This window comes from Bidens hawaiensis, unplaced genomic scaffold (genome assembly GCF_021521415.1).
Source record: "Bidens hawaiensis isolate Kalapana, Puna unplaced genomic scaffold, B.hawaiensis_p1.1 tig00018229_1, whole genome shotgun sequence".
Taxonomy (NCBI): domain Eukaryota; kingdom Viridiplantae; phylum Streptophyta; class Magnoliopsida; order Asterales; family Asteraceae; genus Bidens; species Bidens hawaiensis.
The window spans coordinates 306,682-316,190 of NW_027492759.1; the positions used below are offsets into that span (position 1 = coordinate 306,682).

At 34.5% G+C, this 9,509-nt stretch overlaps 1 pseudogene; it reads right to left on the reverse strand.

The window, feature by feature from the left end:
• Nucleotides 1–1,180: 1,180 nt before the first annotated feature.
• On the reverse strand, nt 1,181–3,727 carry LOC143555646 (uncharacterized; annotated as a pseudogene).
• Between the last annotated feature and the right edge of the window lie 5,782 nt (nt 3,728–9,509).

Genomic DNA, 9,509 nt, shown 5'->3' on the forward strand with positions numbered 1-9,509 from the left:
TAAATGTTACCCGACATAATTAAACTATCATAATTCAATATCATCCACCCTTGATGTGCTAGCAGTCATCCGTTTAACTCTTCAAGATATATGGTCTTGTGAATTATCTTTACTCATCAACATCTTGAATTCATTTTGACCTTTCTCAAGTATAGGACGATGGGTAGCACGTACAAGACTATTAACCTGAATGAAAAAAGGAAATCACTTCAAAGTACGGTAATTTCCAGAAAGTTTTATCGTAAATAAAGTAAATAAGAAATTAGAAAGTTACCTCATCATACGGATGTCCACGTAAATTGGATAAAAGATTCATAAATATAATAACCCAAGTTAGGGTATTTAGTCTGACGTGGTGAATATGCTCCAAGATTCATAAATCCCATCAATAGACCTCTCATGCTACCACCTAATCAACCCTCCAATATTTGGTTTCTAACCTTTTGCTTCTTATCATTTTCAAATCTTGAAGCTTTGAATGCAAGTGTCCCATGAATATATGGGTTCATGTATTCTTGTATGGGCAGTGATTGGAGGATCACATTTTGATGATCCGCGAAATGGCCTTGAAGAAATTCAGAAGAAAACTGAAGTTTGAATTTCAGGGACTCATTCCATTCATCTGTTATACCCCCTAAAAATATCTGCTTTCTTCCAAATTCAATCTCACACCACTAACGAGTGCTTTTTGCTGATCCCATTTCCGTGCTGTTTTGGGATTCTGCACTCTTTTTTAGGTACTCTTGTAAGATAACTCCAAAATCCCAATTCAGATTTGGTTGAGTTTGGAACGCGTCCCGGATTGTTTGGTAGAAAAATAGAGACCCGTTTCACCACATAACGGACATGGTGAAGAATCAGATGGCCCATTGATCTTAAAGTCACAAAATATTTTCTTTGCACTTTCTTCTAGATCTTGGTGAGAGTGAACAGATAGGAGGATGTTAAATACAAAGCGCCTTTGTTGCAACCACCTAAATTCTTAGGTGAACTTATACTCCCATCCGAATCAAAGCTCCAAGATTTGTTTTTTAAGCGTTTGCTTCTTACTAATTTCAAATCTGGAAGCTTTGAATGACAACAAGCTAAGCACAGTACAAAAGAGCAAAAGTCACAGCTTCTGTGCACATCTGGATTGCAAACTCTGTGACATATAAATAAATATAATGTAAGTCACAAAATAAATTAAAACCAAATGATGTGTGAAATTCACCTGCATTCCTTCTTGTCAGTATATGCGACAGTCTGAACCTCTATCTCGGAATGAAATGTCCCTGTAATCACGTATACACATTAACTATTAATAAAGTTAAAAAGAACAAAAAGTTACCAATTTTGCAATTATATATACCTTTGTTTTTAGCTTCAGTGTCCAACTCGATGAACTTTTGCTGATTCATGTTTGTGATCACAGGAAGAAGCACTCGGATCATGTGAATATGTTGACTTTTTTCAAAGACAGACATCTTTTCAGGAATGGAAGCAAGTGTCACTTTTTTCTGAATCGTGAAAACAGAAAGATTATCAGAATACAATTGTACTAAAGTGACTAGACATGTATCATATTTTACGGTTCCGAGTTAAACCTTTGTTTCGACTTGCTTAGTTTTCCCTCTTCTGCAGGTTGAGGCTTTGCAGGAGCACTGCCCTTCACACACAGGACACTTCCTCTCAACCGACCTCTTACAATAGTACCTATATGTATCCGAATAACAAAAAAAAACTTAAATTCACCAAATTGAACTTGAAAAGCGTAAATTCTACTTCATTTACTGCAAGTTTTTCAATGGATTAAAAGCATAATCCAAAAGTCTTCAACTATATATGAACATAGCAAATCGAGCAAGAATACGAATATACATACATTAATGGCTATGAAATCTGATAAAGATAGGCTAAAACAGACCTATTGTCGATGCAATCTTCACAAAAGAAATTCCCCCGGCAAGTTAAGCACATGATAAGAATACAAAAGGAAGTCAGTCCACACCAATGGCACTTGCGAAAAATCTTTTTCTTCTTAATGTTCTTCTCATTGATGTTCTTCGTCTTCTTCGCGGCCGCTTTTATGTTTTCTCGTATACTTGGTAAATTCTACATTCGTAAATTACAATTTAAATACACTAGAAATATAACTTTTACAAAACAAAAAACAATCATGTAATCAAGTACAAGTAATATCATGTAATCAGCAGCATATACGAGAATATGAATCTGAATTCAAAAGAAGGAAATATATTCAAAATATGATAATTTACATACAATTATATGATAAATAAAGTAAATCAGAAATTAGAAAGTTACCTCATCATATGGATGGAAACATAAATTGGATAAAAGATCCGGATGCGCTGGGTTATCCAATCCACCATAACCGAGGCTAACATAAGAACCCAAGTCAGGGTTTTTAATTTGGAGTGGTAAATAGGCACCAAGATTCATAAATCCCATTAACGGATTCATGTATTCTTGAACGGTCAGTGATTGGAGGATCAAATTGTAATGATCCGGGAAATGATCTTGAAGAAAATCAGAAGAAAACCGAAGTTCGAATTTTAGGGACTCACTCCGCACATTTTCATGTTTTATGCCCCTTAAAAATATCTGCTTTCTTCTAAATTCAATCTCACAAATTCCCGTTTTCATGTTGTTTTGGTATTCAACACTTTTTTTGAGGTACTCGCATAACATGAACCCAATATCCCAATCCAAATCTGGTTGGGTTTGAATCATGGCCAGGATAATAATCCGTTTGCCTACTCCCCAATGCTTCAAGAAGTGTCCAAGATTGTTATTCTTAAATTCTTGTTCAGTAGAAAGTTTTTGCTTTGCACTTTCTTCTAGATCTTTAGTGAGAGTAAACGAGTTGAAAGATGTTAAAGCCACATCTAAATCAAACCTCCAAGTTTTGTTTTTTGAACTTTTGCTTATCATTTTCAAATCTTGAAGCTTTGAATGCAAGTGTCTGTCACAGCGAGCTAAGCGCGGGTTCAAAGAACAAAAATCAAAACTTCTGTGCAAATCTTGAATGCAAGCCTTGCAAACTCTGTGGCACCATATAAATTAATAAAATCAAACCACAAAATTAATTAAAACCGAATTATGAGATGTCGATTGTTTCACATATGATGTTACCTGCATTCCTTCTTATCATAATATACGGCAAGCTGAACCTCTAGCCCGTCATAACACATCTCTGTAATCATATATACGCATTAACTATTTATAAATTAAAGAAAGAAATAAAAAACTACCAATTTACCATTGATCACCAGAAGAATCTCCAGGATAATGCGAAATTGCTGACTTTTTTCAAAGTCTATTATCTCCAATTCAGGATCACATATTATCACATCCTCTTCAAAATCATGTACACCAGTCTCCTGAATCAAGAAAATAGACAAATTATTAAAAAAACAATAGTACTAAACTTTACTAGATGCCATCTTTTACTGTTCTAGGAGACAGAAACATAACAAATATAAGTTAATCAGAAAGAACCTTCACTACAACCTCAGATGAGGTTCATTACCTCATTATTATTTGATGTAGCCCCAAATTTAATCGCCATGACGGAAATTGAATCGGAAAATCCTCCACCGAATTCCAGCTCCAGTTTTGGGAGAATTTGAATTCTTTCCATCTTCAAGTGGTCCGGCACAGGCTGCCTCTTCTTCCCCAAAACACTTTTCTGGAAATGGAGTTCACAAAATGATTTTCCCAACATCGCCGGCAGCCGACACAACCAACCTTTTGCAGTCTAATCTTTTCTGAAAAACTAGTGTTGTAGGAATGCTAGGAGAGCTTGTGTTGAAAGTGATGGTGTAGAGTGGGATATATATAGGATTTTGATTGAATTTTAATATGATACAATCTTATTACAATGTTTTGAATTTTAATATCTTCACATGGAATTTTTGATTCATATGGTAAAATAAGATACAGTCTTATCATAATATTTAATTATTTGTTCTTGAAGTTATTGTATGGTAAAATAAGATACAATATTATTACAATATATGGAGTTATTTTTTCATGTAATTTATGATTAAAAAGGTCAAATGTGATACACATTTATTACAATATTTTGAATTCTAGATAAATTTCTTCATGGAATTTATAATTAAAAAAAATTGTTGTTTAAAAACAAGTATAGATGCTAAGAGTAAAACTTATATTTTAACTTTTATTAATAAGTATATTTTATATATTCAATATCATTATTTAATTACTTAAAGTATTTATAAGTAATTTCAGCCATATTTTTAATTAAAATATTGTTCTACAATTTCAAAATATTGATAACTAACCATATAGTTTATTATTTATTCGACTTGTATAATACATTGGTTTTTAACCTATTAATTTAATATAAACTTCAATTAATGCTATATATCCTAATATAATTTTTTTTTCTTTGTAAATAATATATCACTTTTTAAATCATAATTAATTTTTGATAAAATGCTAATATTATAATTAAATAAATAGCAATTAATCCTTTCTAATGTGGTTTAGTGATAGAAAGACTGGATTTCTCAATGTAGACCTAAGTCAATCTTCACAAACAACACTTTGGAGGTGGCTCAATGAACGATGACTGAGATTTTTGAGAACTTCTGTTCGCTTCTGAGATTGTCCGGGTTTTACCTCCAGTGGCCTTCAAACGGATGAGTTTTTCCCGGAACTATAGATAATTTGGAGGCGCTTAAGAGCTCTGTACGGTTAGGTTGGACCAGCTGACAATGACTTTTTGCCATTGCAACACCCCGTACGGAGTAACTAAACAATTCAGTATATCGTTATAAAAAATAATGATAAAGAACCATTAAAGAGGGTTGGGCTAATAATTAATTAATCATTAGAGAGGTTTTTGTAATTTTTAGGTAATAATTAATGATTATTGGTTATCATTAATGATTATATGGACTAGGATGTTGTAGAATATTATGCAAATATTTTAATTTTTAGGTAATATTTTTATGTTGATCTATTAATATGGTAAAATAAAATACAATCTTATTATAATAATTATATATTTATGGAGTTTATGATTGGTCTTGTTAAATAGTTTATGATTGGTCTTGTTAAATAAGATACAAATTAATTACCATATTTTAAATTATTTTATAGAGTTTATAATTAGAATGGTAAAATAAGATCAGTCTTATGCATTATATTGAGTTATTTTTATATGAATATTGTGATTAAAAATGGATAAATGTGATACTCTTATTACAATATTTGAGTTCTAGATATATTTATGAATTTATGAGATAACTGAAGGTATTTAAACTAAAAATAAAAATTAATGATATTTATCATTTTTTTTCGAATGGTGATTTTCACAGTTATGTTATCACACTGCGCGAACACGTAGCGCCCCACTATCCCACTCAGGCCAACTATGTTGACATGTTACCGGGATTGTAGGGCTTTGCAAGGTCTTCTTCTACCCTTGTAACGAGATTATGACTTGTTGTTCCTTGGTGAGTACTCAGCACTTGGTTGATGAGTTGGGTTCAAGGGAAGTGTGCCATCATTTGAGCCATCATCTGAGGCATGAGATTAAATCCTTGAAGGCTTTCAGTAGTTCCTGCTGTTTGGTTGGTTCCCATGGGGATGCTCATTGCTGCACTCCGCGCCAAGGGCCAGACCGACATGGCCTGCTCCCATGTAGTGGCTGTAGGAGGAGGAATACTTGAAGCTGGTGACTGCCATATTTGTTTGAGAGTGGTTTCATGTCCGAGGGGTTGTGAAGTGAACAAGGGGAAGGTCGTTGGGCTTGTCCTCCCTTAGGCATAAGGAGTTGGGTTAAAAAGCTGGCAGGTCACACTTGGACCAACTTCCAAATGAGAAGCAGTTGGTCGTGAGCTGGTGAAAGAGAGAGGTGGATGTCCGAGTCACAGTGAGGGTTCCAGATCATCATAATCTAGCCTTATTCTTATCCATTTTTCTCTTTCGTGACTCACGTGTTGGTTAAGAAGAGATCTTAGTTGTAAGAGATGCCATGATACCCCTTTTAGTGTCAAGTCGACGCGCTCCGGGGTGTTCGTGACTCCTGCGCGAGGAGAAGGAACTCCGGATCGTGAAGGGGTTGGAGTTTGGAAAGTTGAGAACTCTAGGAACAAAGGTCCTGTCGGAGTACCTCCTGGAGTAGAAAAAGGTGTGGTCGCAGCCGGAGTTTGTTGGCTAGCATTTTGCGTCGGTGTTCTTGACACTTGGTCGACTTCTTTGGGAGATTCACCTTCCAACATGATGATTTTAGTGAAAATGGAGCTACACTATTGGTCTTTAAGATAAAGTAAGCAGCGTAGCCCCACGATGGGCGCCAACTTGTTGCTACAACAATTATAAGACCAATGATAGTGAATAGGCTGGTTAGGTTAACAAGGGTTTCGGTTAACCTAACGCAGGTCGTAGGGTCCCTCTACGTTTGCAAAACGTAGAGAAAGGTTCACTAGTTTAGTTGTTCTTTGTTATAGTTCACTACGGATCCAAGACTGAGATGCAAGAGCCGGTTCTAGGATGAAGATTCTTAGTGAAGCTATGTTGATTTTGAAGTAAGAAAGAAACATGCAAAGTGCAAGTTCTCAAGGAAGAAGAGAAGATCAGAGATTATATGTTAACTCCCAGATCTGGTGTCTTTGTTATGGCTGAGTTACATTCCTTTTATAGAGAAAGAATATAAGGCTTTTGTCCAGTGGTTATGCTAGAGAATCTCTGTTTGTGGTAGAGGGCTGACCCTTTTAGGCGCGGGAGGTTATTGATCTGTGGTTAATAGTATGTTTCCTGGGCATGTGTCCTTTTTACGGCTGAGGGACAAGTAAACAGTAATGTGATGCGTTACTGTTGCATACTTTTTACTGTTCATGTACTTATTCTCCTAATATTAGGCGGCAAACGAACCTTTTAACCATTGAACCTTTTTGGCGTTAATGTGTGAAGATCATTTTATTAGGCTTTGGGCTACCCCTGTCATCACCTACCATGAAATTTTCTCCGGTTAAATCTGCGATGCTTCGTTAAACCCAAATCGGGGGTTGAGGCTAAAACCCACTCCTCAAATGGAGCGATTCTCCGTCAACTGTTCGTGATTTTTGGTTTTTAAGTTCAATTCCTCCGTCGTTTTCATCTATCTCGGGACACCAGCATCCTTCTCCGTTGAACACAACACTTACCTGTTTGGTTGTGATGGTTGGATTCAAGAGAGAGGAGTGGTGAATACATACCTTCTCAGCTGGTCGTATTTGGTGTCTTTGAACGGTACTGGTGGTCAGCCGGTAATGGTGGCGGGTGGTTGCTGGCTAGGGTTTTGGGGACATGATCAAAGGGTGTGAGGATGGTGAGCGGTGGAGAGAGAGAAAGAAGAGAGAGTATTCTTTTAGTTTTTAGTTTTAATTTTTAAAATGATTTTTTAAATAGATAAGTAAAATGACCTATTTGCCCTCATGTGCGAGACATATGATCTAGCTTAACGAGAAAAGTAACTGAGTTAGGGTTAAAAGACAAACGGTGTAACATTTTAAAACGTAAAGGTTAAAACATGTCAATTTTAACATAAAGAACAGACACTGAAATATGTTATAAAGATAAAGGACAATTTCTATAATTCTGTCATCTGGAAAAGAAAACAAGTTATAATAACTTAAGTGTTTTCAAAGGCTTGAATTAATAATAATAATAATAATAAATATAAATATAACTTTTGTTTTTGCTGTTGTATCGCTTTTATTCCTTATAAATTATATAATTATTAATTCAATTAATTAAATATGGTAATTCATTAATACTTTATTTTGTTAATCTTTTATATATTGTATCTTTTTTTATTTTGTAACTATAACAACAAACGTTATAATTTTAATTTAATTATAACTGAATTAATTAATTATTTCCTAAACTATCGAGTTTTACAAACCGACGTCACCTCATTGGTCCATCTCAAATTTTATAACTTTTTTTTGTTTTAGTTTCGATACAATAACACATGTGACCAAAACCGATGGTGTCCGCGTCAACTTAGCGCCTCAACATTGGGACCGACAATGCTTAAGTTTTACCATCACTCGGGTTTTACTAGACCTGCCCAGCGCGAACTTGAGACTTTACAACATCTAGCCCAAATCTTTATTTCCCCTCGAATGTCAGTTGGCCGCGTCGTAGGCTATAAAATGTTGTTGTTCAAAACTTTTTAACAGAGTATAGACAAACTTAAAAAAAAAACAAAATGTTAGATTTTAGAGTACTTTTATCAAGTTAGAAATTATTTGCGTTTAGAACTTATAAGAACAAGTATCTCTGTCAGTGCGTGGCGGTGGGCCATATTAAATGCATCACGTGCACGCCATGCGAAATTGGTCAGTATCTTATCGATATCTAAAGTTCAATAAAAAACATTTATAAAAAATATCTTTACTAGTTAGGGCATATAATGTGTCGAATCCATAGGGTATTAGTGGAAAATGTTAATTTAGTTTATTTTTTAATTAACTATACTAGGGTGGACAAATGATGTCAATTTAAATATTGATTTGTTTGTAAAATGATAATGAGAAAAGAGTAACCAACGAATGCTTCAGATTCAGTAATTAACTAATAACCTAGCCTTGTCCACTGGACATTCTTAACGAGGATTTTGTGCATGACTTAATTTTCAAGTGACGATTAAGAACAAAAACTTAACGAGTTCTATTAACATAACCACCAGCCTAATCAAGATGTGTCAAACAAATACATGATCATGAAGTACTATTCATTAACACTATGATATAAAAAACGCAAGACAAATAATAACCAGGCTATTTTACTTTCAATTACACAAGATAAGTTTAACACAACCAAATATTACATAAAACTTGCTCCCAATCAATGAACAAAAGTGAAATCAAAAGTTTCTCACATGAATCTTACACCCTGAGGTGATTACAAAGGAAATAAGCCGCTAATTTTATCTTGGAATCTTCAATGGTTGAGAGAATTGATAAACACTTGAAGAGATAAGCTCGAAGAATTATTGAAACCTTTAAAATATGTTCTCTAGTGATGAAAAATGGCCGAGGGAAGCCCCTTTTTCGTAACCCTAAAGTTATATTTATATATGGGTCAAAAACCTAATTTCCATGTCTTTTATAAACTAGGCCGCAAGTTATGATCATGGGACCACAAGTTGCGGCCCCATTGAAAAATTGCATGATCTGTGCGCCTGCTTCCGTCCCCTCTTATAACAAATTATGGCCGTGTGAGCGCAACTTGTAGCTTGTGTGGTCTTCTTCATTTTTCTTCCATATGTTAACTACCGGTCTTATTCATTTTCGTGTTAACTTTCGAGTACCATCCCAATAGCTTTCATTAAGCTCCATTTAGCTCTATTAAACACCGAACACATGCAGTCATAAAAAATTCAAAGTAATCGTGTTCAATGTATATAAATAGATAAAAACACAATATTAGATGTTAAAAACATATTCTTTTACCCACTCATTAGTATCAATTTGATTCGTTGCAGT